General features: G+C 38.5%; 1 protein-coding gene across 3 annotated transcripts in view; it reads left to right on the top strand.

Annotated features, from left to right (window-relative positions):
- The window catches only part of LOC106028536 (jerky protein homolog-like), a 59,494-nt gene that overhangs the window by 29,220 nt on the left and 17,040 nt on the right, over positions 1–13,234 (top strand). Inside the window, exon 4 of one of the 3 annotated variants that reach the window (XR_010044286.1) lies at positions 385–3,638. The exons of 1 other annotated variant lie outside the window; for it this stretch is intronic. The gene's annotated coding sequence lies outside the window, so the exon portion shown is untranslated. One more of the 3 variants, XR_001202155.3, reaches the window with a different exon arrangement.

Here is a 13,234-nt window from a genome sequence, read left to right on the forward strand (position 1 = left end):
TGTTCAAAATGAATTAGTAAAAGGGTTCTTATAATTCATAAAAATCCATAAAGTGTTTCTTTAGGTAGAAATATGAAATTTATTAACTGCTGAGCTTATTAAAATCCATAAGAATAAATCTTCTATCTTGATGCTATGAAGGAAAAAAGAAATTCATGGTAGTTTTGCTGTCGTGACTCAAATTGAAAAAGCTATAGCTATAGTACATGATAAATGCTTAGTTAGTTAAGCTACAGAAGCATTAAACTTGTGTTTGTATATATGAAAAATATATTATTTACAGAATACAGTTCAGTACTGTGTTAGCTTTCTATCACTGACAAAATATATAAGAAAATCAACTTAAAAGGCAGAAAGATTTATTTTCTGTTCATTGCTTTATAGATTTCAGTCCCTGGCTGCTCGGCCCTGTCTCGTCTAGGCCTGTAGTACATCATTGGAAGAACATGAGGAAGGACTGTTCAATCCATGGCAGCCAGGAAACAGAGAGAGAGGAAGAAGTTGAGGTCCCAATATCCTCCTCAAGAACATATGCTTAATGATCTAATTTTAACAGCCTAAATATCTTGATTGACAACAATTAACTAAAGTTGCCCCCTCTCAGTACAGTATTTCACTCTGCTTCTCTGACTCTTAAGCCAGGACATCTGTTTCCAACTGCTACAGTTTGGATCTTGAATGTCCTCCAAAGTCCCATGGGTTAAAGGCTTGGTGTTCAGGGTGACATTATTGGGAAGTAATGGAACCTTGTGGGTGCTTCTTAGGTCACTGGGAGCTTGCACTTGAAGGGAATTGTGGGAGTTCTGCCTCTTCATCTCCCTTTCTCTTTTGTTCCTGGACTCATGCTGAACAGTTTTTTCTGCCATCCCCTTCCTGCATTGTCAATTAGTATTGCTAAAAGCAATAGGTTTCCCCATTTATTAACTGGAATCTATAAAACCAAAAGCCATAAGCTGTTTATAGGTTAATTATCTCCGGTATTTTGTCATAGTGACAGAAAGCTAACACACCAACTATTATTGGATTATCTTCTATTAGTTATGTCCATCAAATAATCAATCTCTAGATAAAAACAGATGGATACAGCTGCATATTTCTTATACCTGCTCTGGTAAGGTATTTCAGTTACCTGCAAAGGGACAGAGGATTTAGAGAATCTTCTGATATATGCTTTCCAAGTCTGTTTGCAGGATAGAACAAAGTCTGTATGTGAGAACCGCACTAGCTCATTTAGATTTTCTCCATTCCAAATATGTTACAGCAGTAAACCTTTTACAATAACAATTAGGTAATTTTTCTGAGACTTCATTACTTTGTAGTAGTTATTGCATAGTATATTGTAGTAGAATTATGGTTGCTGTTTTGTTGATTTACAGACCTTTTCTCTGTGAACATTCTTTTGGGAAAACAGGAATAGGTAGAATATGTAGAACAATGTACTTTCAACTGACTTACATTGGTGACCTAACATCATCATTTCTTCACTACCCCGTTCCTTTTTTGTAACAAAATGCCTTTTGAGCACTGTGTACCAGGCCCTGTGCTAACGGCTTTATGTTCATTGAATATGTAATCATCACGGAAACACTATGAAGTATGTTGAAAGAAAATGTTTTCAAATGGAATCATGATTCATACACAAACATGAAATGAACATTCTGTGATTTTACTTAACATACCAATAAACGATGAAACCAATAAATTATCAATAGTCAACTAAAATGAGACTCTAAAGAACAGACAAATACTTTAGCCCACCTACAATAGGTTTATCACTTTTAATTGAATTGTCATAAATAAAGTTATGGATAAAAAATAAAGTAAAAAGATGAAAATATACTTCATTAGAAGAACTGATGAATTGAATTTTAAGTGCAGCTGCCAGAAATCCCTCCCAGAACTGTATACAACTGAGCTCATAGCGGTGCTCTACGTAGGAGGCCACAGACCTAATTCATCAATACTCCATTGTGTCTGTGAGGCAAGCGTTACAATTACAGTATTATAACTTTGTATTTAACTTTCCATTACTTCATTTTTTACTTTTTTAATATTTTAGCATTATTTTAATATTACTGATATCAATATGTGAAACCATGCTTTGGTGATTAATTGGAAAAATCCATCCACATGTAGCAGGTGTACCGATACCCGAGATTTCACCACCAGTCTGTGACCACAACATATGGTTATATTTACTTTAACATTTACTTTTGATAGCCAAGTCATAGTAGTTGGAATCCTTACTGATCAGTTCCCCAAATTAGCCTCTTGTTGATGTCTGCTAGTTATTTCTGTGAGATCCTGAAATGCCCGCAGTCTGTTTGTCATTGAGTTCTCATTGGCAGTGCCCGTTATCAGAATTACAATGCCTACATCAAGCATGGTGTCTCTAAGTGCTCCCTGTCTTTAGCATGCCAGAGACTCCCTGGATGAACTGCTGAGGCAGAAAGACTGACACATTGTCACACTTTGTAGCCAGGTCCTAGATACTCTCTCTTTCATAGTTTCTGATACAAGCTTCTGGTTAAATTTAATTGTCAGGGTAACTAGATTAGGAAAAAACTCCAAGAGAGGCAATGGGTCATGTAGGAATAGACTTGTCAGTGGGTCGTCCACCGATGTTGATGGCTGGAGTACTGTTAGGAGGTGAAGGCCAGGTGGTCACTAGGTACTGCCTTGGGACGGCATGTCTCTCGCTGGTGCTCTTACCCTGTGCTCTGCTTCCAGCCACAATGACAGGAACAGTTTTGCTCCTCTGTGCCTTTCTGCCATGGTGTTCTGATTTTAAAGCCAGTCAATTATGAAATAAACTTTGTGAAATGAAAAAGCAAAATAAACTTCTCCTTTGTCTTACAGTGTCAGGTATTTTATCCAGAAACAGGAAAGCTAACACATCTATATCTTTTTTTTAAGAGAATAAAACCAAACAAAATCAAATAGAATAAAGCCAATCAAAATGAAACAGCAAAAGTGATACAGTACTTTAAAACAGGATAATGGGAAATCAATAATTGCTACCATAATACCTCTTGTTATCTTCAAAATTGCTGCCCATGTCATCAGACATAATAAAATAAAAAAGAACAGAGTAAAACTAATCAAAACAAAATATTGAATAAAATGAAACAATAAGGTAGAGCAAAACAAAACAGAACAGTAATGGATTTCAAAAACAAGATAGAAGAAAATTCTTCATAGTTGCTATATTGCATACTGTTATCCTCTGAATAGATGTCCAGACTACCAGTTTTAGACCTGCAAGGTCAATCAAACACTACAACCATGAAGTTGTTTCTGTACCTCAGTTGCTATCAGCTCAATCTGTGTTCCTCTAAGTCAACCAGTTGCTTATGACAGGGTCTTGACTCTTCTTGTCTCCCAGCCTGTGCACTAGCTGGCTTATGGGAAGGGTACTTCTTGTTTCTCCTCCCAGCCCACAGTTACCACTGGCTCATGGGAAGGGCAAACTGGCTTCCTGTTTCTCCACCCAGCCCATGGCTGCCACTGAGTCACAGGAAGGACACTTCTTGTTTCTCCATTACTTTAATAATTCATGAAATAACTTATAAAGAAAAATGGTTTATTTATGCTCACATTTTTAGATCTTTCAGTCCATGATCAGTTGACCCTTTTATTTTCAGACCTATCATGGTGGCGACCATGGCAGAGCACAACCACCTGCTCATGGAAAGAGCCTGTTAATGCTGAGATCCAAGCTCCACCTTTCAAAGAATCCACTGCCTCCCAATAGCACCATGGACTGCGGACCAAGCCTATAGCACATGAATGCTTAAGGGTCATTTCAGATCCAAACCATAGCACTTAGAGACACCATGCTTCTCATTTAAAAAGCTGAAGAATGGACAGTGATAGTTGCTGCTACAGAAGAAACTACTTTTGGTAATGTGTTTGCCAGAAGAAAGCAGCAGAGTATAGAAAGAATGTGTCTTCATTTCGTTTCTACTTTCTTGGATATGCAGATCACATTTAGATTTACAGTTTGCTTTTTGTTTTTGTTTTTGAGACAGCATCTTGCTATGTTGGCCAGACTGGTCTTGGTAGAATAAAACTAAAACTAAATTAACAACTATAACTTCAATTCCAAAGAAGCCTAAGAAATACAAATTTTAGTTTCTCAGCCTTGGAAATTCAAAAAGACACATCAGAAAGGTAAAATGGAATTTGAGCAAGCCAGTGAATAGTATCTGTGATGAAAAAAAGATCATCCTGGGTTCTCATTAAATCTATTTAATTTTCTTCTTAAATATAAAAGTAAATTTACATTCTCCCCTGAGGTTAGTATTGCCTGTAATTGACTTCTCACAAATAAAAATGTGTGCAGAAATGACATGCTATTCATAGCCTTGTTATGATTTAGATCTAAAATTTCCCCCAGTCTCATGTGTTTGGAGGTTATCTGGATCACTGAGATGCTATAGTCATCAGTGGATTTATCCTTTGTTGAGTTCAGTAGATGAATATACATTTGGGAAGTAGGATCTGGCTGAAAGTGGGTCATTATGAGTCTGGCCTGGAAAAGTGTATTCTTGTCCCTGGTTTTCTCTCTTCTCTTTCTGGTTGCTGGCTACCATGGGGTATGCAGCTGTCCTCCACCAGGCCCTTCCATCATGACATTTCTGCCTTAATGCCTGCCAACTTTAAAATGAACCCACTGGAAACTGAACCAAATAAGTGCCTCTCCTTCTTTAAGTTGTGGGAGTTAGGTGTTCTATCACAGCAACAAAAAGTGCCCATAACAGGCTTGGCTCCTAAAACATACATTGTCATTATACATATTCTCATATTTTATAAGTCCTCCTAACTGCTAACTGGATGTTCATGCCAAGAGAAATATTGGGAGTTACCTGTTGACGATAATGGAATTTCTGTGAGCTTAGACACTACTTGACTACAGGAATGAGAGTTTCACTTCTCCACCCTCATCCCTATATTGCATAACAGAGTGAGAACTGAACTATGGCTATGTGTTTATTGTGTTAAGTCACTGATATCCAGAAGTTGTCTTTATGTAAATAGTACTAATTCCATGAATAAAACTACAAATGAGATTTTGAAGTATAGTGCTAAAACAAATACCTAAAATAAGTATTACTGACTTGACAAATTGATGCCAGACACAGAAAAGGTGGAAATCCATGTCATTTTATATAGAAGCAAAACAGTTTTCAAGAAGTTTTACTTATAATCACTTAACAAGTAGGCCACATGCTTACTGATCAGTCAGCTCCAAGAGAAGCAGTTAGAGAAAACCAAACTGTTAATGTATATTGGTTCATTTTGGTGGCCAAGTACTGGTAGTTCACAAGAAAAAAAGAAGAAAGAGGGAAATAGGGAACTTTGGAGTCTCACAGTCGACTACTTCTAGATCTCAAATAGGAATGAAGATTGAGAAAACAGCACACAGAACCACAAAGCGCTGGCAGGGCACCAGCTTGTGGCAAAGATCACATTTAAGCATGGCCTTTATACTCAGTCCTGACAGCATCACACTGCTACTAGCTAGACTGCTTTTTGACAGATGCATGAACGTAAAGGTCAAAAAGACAGCACTGAGTGGTACAATGAGAGAATATTCAGGGTATAGCTTGTGACAGTAAGAAGCCTGGTAAGTTTCTAAGGAAATCATATTTCTAAAGCAAACAAGTTTAAGGAAAGACCAGTGAAGGTAATAAAACAGCTCTCAGATTACCATGAGAAGGAAACAGACTTCAAAATCTACATCTGTATTTTTCTACCCTTTTTCTGTTTTGCTTTTTTTTCTCTAAAAAAAAAAAAAAACCCGGACATAAACCCTAGATGCTCTCCATCCCCCTCTTCAGATATCACTATGGAAGGTAATGAACAGAATTCCTAAAAGCAAAACCAGGGTGTATTAGTCAGCTTTTCTTTGCTGTGACAAGGTACCTGAGAACATCAATTTAAAGGAAGAACAACCTCCTTTTGGCTCATGGTTTTGGAGGTTTCAGTCCATACACTCCAATGTTAAGAAGTTTTGTGAGGCAAAACACCATGGTGAGGCCAGGAGTTAGGAAACAAAATAAGTTAGGAATGGGTTATAGGTATTAAAACTCCAGAAAAGGAAGAGCTGTTGGAGATGCCATCCAAGGCACTGAAAGAAAGTGAGAAAAACCATGCTACTTTCTCACCAGTGCCTCCCATTGGCTAAAACCTGAAAGAAGACTAATAATGCTGGATCCTGAGACACACAACCTGCATAAGCCAGCCTCAACCTGCAGGTTGAGAGGGGATTAAGGATCTGAGTACACATAAGCTTAAGACCAGCAGAAACTGATTAAGTCAGAGAGACATATACTATTCTGTTATGTAAAACCAAAGGTCAAGTGTTTATGCAACTTAAAAGAGCACTGCAATCAAAGTAAGCAGTCAAAGGATCAGAAAGGCAGTGGCTGGGCCACCCAAGGATGATTCCACTGTCCCAGGCACAGAGCCTTGTTGTTATGGTTAATAAATTGTGTCCATTAGAGAAGTTTAGAAGTTTAAGACTCAGCAGGAAGTTAAGGTCCTTATTTTGTAAATATCCTCATCCTGTGCAAGAAGAGGGCACAGAGATTATGTAAGTGCTATATCTGCCCTACGGGGAGCCTGCATACAATATAAAAGAGGAAAAGAGAATTGCTCTGGATGCTTTTGCTGGCTGCTGTGTTGAAGTGCTGCCCCATGCCATGCCACCCTGCTTTGCAGCTAGCTGATTATGTACTGAAACCTCCACAAATAGGGAGCTAAATAAACCTTTCCTTCCTTTATTTTGGGTGTTGAATATTTTGTCCCAGCAATGTGAGAAAAATAGCCAAGACACTCATCATTAAAAACAGTGACAAACTTGAAGACTTTGAAGAAGCAAGTCCACTCTCCTTCGAAGAGTTTCTGAAAACCAAAAACCTCAACCTGCAAGAAAGGACAAAGGCAACGGAATTTATCCAAGGGAAGCTTCCCTTCCCCGATGCGGTGGGTGTGTAGCCTGGAATATCAGCAGCCATTTTTTGAAGACCTTACTGTGGCTAGAGACCTGGTGGACAAAGAGGAGGAGGATCAATAAAATAGGACCTATCTATTATCTGCCATGGAGCAGACTCACTCATCCCAGGTCACTACCACCACATCAATTTGTAACTCATATCCTTCCTTTTTCTTCACCCACTGGGAAATGAAGGGACAGAGTCTCTTATTGAGGGTAAGATGAGTGATACAGACATTTGTGTCTCTGCAGCATTTCCATCTGGAAGTCTGAGCACTCTGTGCAGCTCACAGAGCCCCTAGGAGACAGACAACTGTGGGTTCTGCAGATAAGTTAGAAAGCACTGAAAGATAAACATTCTAAGCTGAATGGGATTCAGAACTTCCATGAAACTCAAATGGAAATGGTGAAGATGCTTGAGCAGAAGTAGAGAGCGACTGCCATGACCTGAAATTAGTGGTGTGATAGGTAGAGCGTCAACCTACCACTGATGACCAAACAGGGTGTAAAGGCAGAAAATCATGTCATAAAGCTCCAACAAGAAATAACAGCTCCAGGCACAGGAGCTTCAAGCAGAAGAATGAAGCCATAAAGCGGGGCCAAAATGGCAATCTTAACTGTAATGGAACAAAACAGGGATGTGGCTTTACAGAAAGGCCAGGTGGTCATAAATAGCACACATGCAATCATAAAGCACTTGGTATTCTGGAGATGAAGCACTGAATCTTATCCTTGAAGTCCTTAAATTTGTGGATAGAATTTCTGAGCCTAAAGATAAAGACTAGAGCTCTGGTGAACCATCAGGTGCTTTTGGCTTCTAGTTCTATGTGCTGCAATCACCACCACTCCATCTGAGCAATCAGCAGTACCTCTAATTCTGCAGTCATCACCCAAAGAAAAGTACTTACCATGAAATCCTGATTTCATGACCTAACACAGTAGTATTGATAGCACAATGAGAGTGGCTCCTGTCTGTGTATCATATCTGTGGTTTACTTTTTTATTAGTACATATTCATAAAATACAATGATATTTATTGTGGGAAATTGGTACATACACATAAAATACCTCAATTGTTTCCCTTCCCTTCCATCCTCTACATTTGCCACATCAGATTTATTTGTCCTTATAAAACTATCATACATACAGATTAAAGCCAGATTAACAAGCAAAAAAATAATATCCATAAAACAGTTATACTAAATCAAAATATACTATATGTGTATGTTGTCCAAGTTGGGTTACAATAACGTTTCTTTTTTTCCTCTTGTCTACCTTTTATGTTGCACTTTATATATTGAGTTTCTCATATAAGAGAAATTATGCAATATTTAAACTTGTGTGTCTGATTTACCTCATTTAACATTATAGTCTCATGTGCATTCATATTTGGATAAATAATACAAATTTATCCCTCTCTATGGTGGAGCAGTATTCCGTTGTATATAAATACATTTTCTTTGTCCATTCATTTGTTGATTGACATATAGGCTGCTTTCAAGATTCAACTCCTATGAATTGTGCTGCTGTGAATATGGGTGTGTAGACATTACTGAGATATGATGTCTTTAAGTCTCTTTTAGGGTCACCTATAACCTTCAGCTTTGTTTTTGAGGAATCTCCATACTGATTTCCACTCCCACCGATAATGAAAGAGGATTTATTTTTCCCCACAACCTTGCCAGAATTTGTCATTCGTTAATTTCTTGATGAAAGCCATTCTTTCTACAGATGAAATTTCAGTGTTGTTTTAATTTGCATTTCTCTAATGACTAGTGATGTTGAACTATGTTTCATATACAATATTTATTTGCTGACTGTATTTCTTCATCTGAGAAGAGTCTATTCATTTCAGATACCCATTTTTTAACTGGGTCTTGAATTAGGGGTTTCTTATTTTTTTCTCAGTTCTTTATATATTTTAGTCCTTTGTCTGAGAAGTATCTGGTAAAAATTATTTCCCATTCTATGAGTTACTTCTTCATTCTATTGGTGGTTTCCTTTGCTGTGCAAAAGCCTTTTAATTTGATGTGATCCTAATTGTTGATTCTTTGTAATATCTGTGTAGTCTGGGTTTTTGAATGCTATTGATTTTTGAGTGTTGTCTTTGTATCCTGTTGTGCTACTAAATTTGGTTTTTAATTCTAGGAGGGTTTTTGTTTGTTTGTTTGTTTGTTTTGTCTTTTTCCTTTTTATCCATACCGGGGATCGAACTCATGACTGCCTGCTTGCAAGGCAGGCACTTATGCCGCTGAGCCAAATCCCCAGGCCCAATTCTAGGAATCTTTTGGTCGGGTTTTTGGGGTCATTTATGTGAAGGACCATGTCATTTGCAAATAATGATAATTTAATTTCTTCCTTCCCTATTTTCATCCTTTTTATTTCTTACTCCTGTCTAATTGCTCTTGCAGATATTTCAAAACCTGGATTGAATAGGAATGGTGATAGTGGACAAACTTGTCCACTGATTTTAGAGGCAAAGATTTCAGCTTCTCTCCACTTAATATTATGTAGACAATTGGTTTGTCATAGGTAGTATTTATCATATTGAGATAAATACCTTCTATATCTATTTTCTTCAGGGCTTTAATTATGAATGGATGTTGGATTTTGTTAATGCTTTTTTGAATCTACTGAGTTGATTAGATTTTTGTGTGCTTATTTTTAGTTTTTTATTTCTTCAATCTTATTGACTGACATTGAGTTATTCAGGATTTTTATATCTTCTTAGTTCAGTTTTGGTAGTTCATGTATATCTAGGAATTTTCCCATTTCTCCTGAATTTTCCATTTTATTAGAGTTCACACACCTGTGATTTATAAACAGTCATCCTCTACCTCCTTGGTGAAATTCCACTTTATAGACTCAAAAATCTATTAAGAGAAATTTTCATAAAATCTGGTGATTTTTAAAAAAATACTAAATAGTCATTCTGTAGTGTTTTTTCATTGTTATCCCAAAACATTAATTGGAAAATATGTTAAATTGTTCGTCCTTGGTATTACAGTTAAAGAAAATGTTAAGTGAGTCTCTGCAGAAGAGGGTGCTAGACAGGAAACTGTGCCCTTTTGCTCTCTCTCGGTGCCCCACTGGCTGACAGCTCACATCATGCCCTTCACAAGTATGCAGGCACCATTTGGCAGACACTGCCACCCTCCTGTCAGGACATGTGGGGACTGAGGTCACAGACACTTTATGTTATGAAACTATCTGAACTCAACACTGAGATTTCAGCTTTTAAAAGGTGGTGTAAGCAGTGAGGGAAGCAGTGGTACATATTTCAAGTGGCAGTTTGTGCAGTGAAGTCAAGAATTCAGGAATGCAGCATGTGCAAAGCCTGCCAGGGATGGTATGTGGTCTTAGAGATGTCCTTATAACCACTTTCCCATGTGGGCAGGGCAGAAAAACCAGCTTGTCCCTTTTTGGCAATTTTCCTATAGATGTTTTCTTCTTTTTGCTATAAATAAATTTAAGCCCATAGTATTCTTCTTTAAATAAATTCTGGAATTCAGAGAGAGAGAGAGAGAGAGAGAGAGAGAGAGACAGGCATTACAATCCAAGTGGGATATTTTGGGATGTGATCATTGGTAGAGTGCTTGACTAGCATGTCAAGACCCTGGGTACAATCCTCACACCCCAAAAAGAAAAAAGGTGGGACATTTAAATTTTTTCATGCTTTTAGACGTCCTATTTTAGTTTGATGATTGACAGTTTACCTCTTTTTTTCATTCTTATTCTAGGTCATGAAACTTCTAGCATGTGGGGATACTTTTTTATTCCTGTGTCCACATGTGAAATCAAGTAGATTTTGCTTCTTTCTTTAGCTTTAATAAGTGCTATAGTTGGTGTCTTAGTTAATTTTCTCCTAGATGAGACAAAATACCAGACACCCACAAGATAAAGGAGAAAAAGCTTATTTCAGCTCACATGACGGGCTCCAAGGTAGAGTGGCATGGCAGGGGGCCATCACAGAAGAGAAATAGTATGTGCCAAGCAGGAAAGAGATCAAGAAGCAGCAACCAGTAGCAACAAGCCTGCCTTCTTTATGTCCCTTTATATTCCATCCAGGCTGCAAGCTTAATGATTGGTCCCACTCATACCCAGGGTGGGGTTTCCATTATCCACATCCTTAATCCCCGTATTACACCCTAACCCACATTCACATATTCAGCCACTTTTGAAAACTCTCCACCTATGATGACATGAATCTTTTGGGGGACATCTAGGTGAAGGCCATATGAAGAGGCAAGGGAGGACAAAGGTCTAAGGTAGCAGAACAAAAGTCCTTCTGAGCAGTTGGGTGTTTTCCACCAAAGAACACTCATTCTCTGGTGAGCAAGGACTTCCAGAGACTGCAGCGACACTCAGATGAATCTTTCCTGAATGCCCTGGATCCTCTTGACCAACTGCAAGTCCTTGAGGAACAGAGTGATTTGGCCAACATAATGGATGTTCCTGTTCTCCCAAAACCTCATGTGGGGATAGGTAAAGAATTTCAATAGTGGCTGCATTAGAGTTGGTGAATTTGACTTAAGAATGTGACACTGGGATTCAGAGTGGTATGGATAGTGGAAACTCCACTGTAGGTGTGGATGGCACCGATCAATAGGTTTACAGCCTGGATAGGATATAAACAGGCAGCGGGGAAGGCAGGCTGCTGCTGTGAATTGTTGCTTGCTCTCTTCTGCCCGCCCTGACCACACCATGGATCATTTTTCCCCTGTGATGCCTCTCTGCCATGGTACCCTGCTTTAGAGCCAGCCAACGATGGACTGAAATCTCTACAAACTGTGAGCCAAATACTCCTTCAACTCTATGTCAGGTATTTTGTCTGAGGAACAAGGACACTAAGACAGGGAACTACAGTGTACCTTTAAAAGGCTCACTGTGTTGAGGACTTGGTTCCTGATAGGTTTTCAGGAAGTAATTGGACAATGAGAGCTCTAACTTGATTAGTGGGTTGATCCATTGATAGGCTCATAATGTGATGACATTATTGATAAGTGGGGCTTAGCTGATGCGAGTAAATCCTGATGGAGTGACCTTGGGGATTATATCTGATTCCAACCTTCCTGTCTGGCTCTTCTTTTCTTTCTTTATTCCCTTGCTGCCATGAGATGAAGCTTTGCTCCAGCATGGTTTTATTTCTTCCAGGGCTAAAAATAATGGAGCCAGCTGAGCATGGGCTGAACCTTTAGAAACTATGGGCCAAAATAAGTTTTCCTCCTTTAAACTGTTCATATTAGTTATTGTATCCACAGAGGTAAAAGACTGACTAGACATGGTAGACAAATTTGATGACGGACTTGAAAACTGCAGAGGAGAAAAGTAAGACAAATTCTGCCTCTGCCGGTTAGCAGCTCTATAATATTGGACAAAATACTCAGAGCAAGTCTCTTTTCCTCATATCTTAATGCCTTCTCACTTGTTTCACTTCAGAATGTTCGTATTTTTGTGTCTTTGTCTTAATAAGTATTGGAGATCACAAATTCACAAGGGCTAATTTTGTGTACTTCCCTAAGTGATAAAATGGAGGCTTGGAATTATCAGCACCACACATCTGAGATTTCCCATTAACTCTTCCTAGCATAAAATCATCTGTGTCCTCTGAGTCAGCCCAGGATTATACTCCAGGACAAGGTCTTAGCATAAAATCATCTCTGCCTTCTTAAAGCATCCCAGGATTATACTTGCCCATAGACCATAAACCTCTGAGTCTTCTGTCAAATTGGAATATTTCACTAAGCTCCACCTATCACTAAATGTACCCAACAAATAGTGGCTGTTTTGGAGTATCATGAGGAGGACTCACCTACATATATCGACTTCCCAGCCACTCATGTATCACTAAACTTGTATCTGCTTTTTATTTTATCCTCTCACTGTACTTTAACACAGACAATCAGGGCTCTTTTCCAGGTCTCTGATAATGAGATTGAAAGAGTCTTGCCCTAGTATAAATTACTCCATGGCAGTGGTCTAATATGGAGGAAGGCCAAAGTGGGAACAGTGACCACTTTCTCCTTCTTCTTCAGCCCTAATTGCAACTCCCTTTCCAGTTTGCATGTGAAGAAAATTCCAGTCCGTTCCTCACATGTCATCAGGGCCCGCCCCAAGTGCTGCTTCTGGTCAGATAATCTCCCGCCATGTTTGTCTCTGGTGAAGGAGATAACCCAACCACCACAGATTATGTGCTCCTTTACATGTCCTCAATAAATGCACTTTTTCTTTTTT

The sequence above is a fragment of the Cavia porcellus genome, unplaced genomic scaffold, assembly GCF_034190915.1.
Source record: "Cavia porcellus strain 051 isolate PalLab524CR breed Dunkin Hartley unplaced genomic scaffold, mCavPor4.1 scaffold_28, whole genome shotgun sequence".
NCBI classification, from domain to species: domain Eukaryota; kingdom Metazoa; phylum Chordata; class Mammalia; order Rodentia; family Caviidae; genus Cavia; species Cavia porcellus.